Raw genomic sequence first — 1,379 nt, forward strand, 5'->3', positions numbered from 1 at the left:
CTGAGGCAGGAGACTCGCTTGAGCCCAGGAGCTGGAGGTTGCTGTGAGCTGTGATGCCATGGCACTCTACCCAGGGTGATAGCTTGAGGCTCTGTCACAAAAATAAATAAATACTAAATAAATAAAAATTTTAAAATGTCATGTCTTACTATCTTATGAATTGGGCTTCCAAAAATATTACCACTATACGTAAAGGGAAAGTGAGCCACTCTTCCTCCCTCCCTTCCGCCCTCCCTCCTTCCTTCCTTCCTTCCGCAGAGTTGCCCAATAGCCTACTATAGCTGCCTTGGAGACTGAGACTTGGGACAGGTCTGTGAGGATTCTGCTCCTTTAATGTGAAGCAAAGGATGAATGACAGGCGCTTTCTCTCATCAGAACAGTAATAACGGCTCTTTCCTCAGCTGCCGCCAAGGTGCTCGGTTCTTTTTTTTTTGAGACAGAGCCTCAAGCTGTCGCCCTGGATGGAGTGCTATGGCATCACAGCTCACAGCAACCTCCAACCCCTGGGCTGAAGCGAGTCTCCTGCCTACGCCTCCCGAGTAGCTGGGACCACAGGCGCCCACCACAACGCCCCGCTATTTTTTGGTTGCAGCCGTCATTGTTGTTTGGCGGGCCCGGGCTGGATTTGAACCCGCCACCTCAGGTGTATGTGGCTGGCGCCTTAGCTGCTTTGCTTGAGCCACAGGCGCCGAGCTGGTGCTCGGTTCTTCCGAGGAAGCTAAGGCCGCGTTGGGGTGAGGCCCTCACTTCATCCGGTGACTAGCACCGCGCCTGGCAGCGCCGTCTCAGTACTCGCTCCCACCATGGCCTCCGTCTCAGAGCTCGCCTGCATTTACTCAGCCCTCATTTTGCATGACGATGAGGTAACCATCACGGAGGATAAGATCAATGCCCTCATTAAAGCAGCTGGTGTAAATGTTGAACCTTTTTGGCCTGGCTTGTTTGCAAAGGCCCTGGCCAATGTCAACAGTGGTAGCCTCATCTGCAAGTAGGGGCTGGTGGACCTGCTCCAGCAGCTGGTGCTGCACCAGCAGAAGGTCCTGCCCCCTCCACTGCTGCTGCCCCAGCTGAGGAGAAGAAAGCAGAAGCAAAGAAAGAAGAATCTGAGGAATCTGATGATGACACGGGCTTTGGTCTTTTTGACTAAATCGTTTTTGTAATGTGTTCGTTAAAAAGTTGGATTCTGTCAAAAAAAAAAAAAAGAACAATAATAATGGGTATAAATATGCATCTGGGTTGATAGAGGGGAGGAAAAGAGTTTAACTCGTACAACATGATGCACTCCAGAGCGGGAGAGAAGCACACAGTACCCTCACCTTTTCTCTCTTTTTTTTTTAATTGAGACAGTGTCTCACTTTGTCACCCTGGGTAGAGTCCCT

The 1,379-nt window shown here is 50.5% G+C and overlaps 1 pseudogene across 1 annotated transcript; it reads left to right on the forward strand.

Annotated features, from left to right (window-relative positions):
• Window positions 1-692: 692 nt before the first annotated feature.
• On the forward strand, window positions 693-1,166 carry LOC100958470 (annotated as a pseudogene). The gene has a single exon (XR_154981.3). The product of XR_154981.3 is annotated as a 60S acidic ribosomal protein P1 pseudogene (transcript).
• The last annotated feature ends 213 nt before the right edge of the window (window positions 1,167-1,379 follow it).

This window comes from Otolemur garnettii, unplaced genomic scaffold, assembly GCF_000181295.1.
Source record: "Otolemur garnettii isolate 467f Iridium unplaced genomic scaffold, OtoGar3 scaffold00297, whole genome shotgun sequence".
Lineage (NCBI taxonomy): Eukaryota > Metazoa > Chordata > Mammalia > Primates > Galagidae > Otolemur > Otolemur garnettii.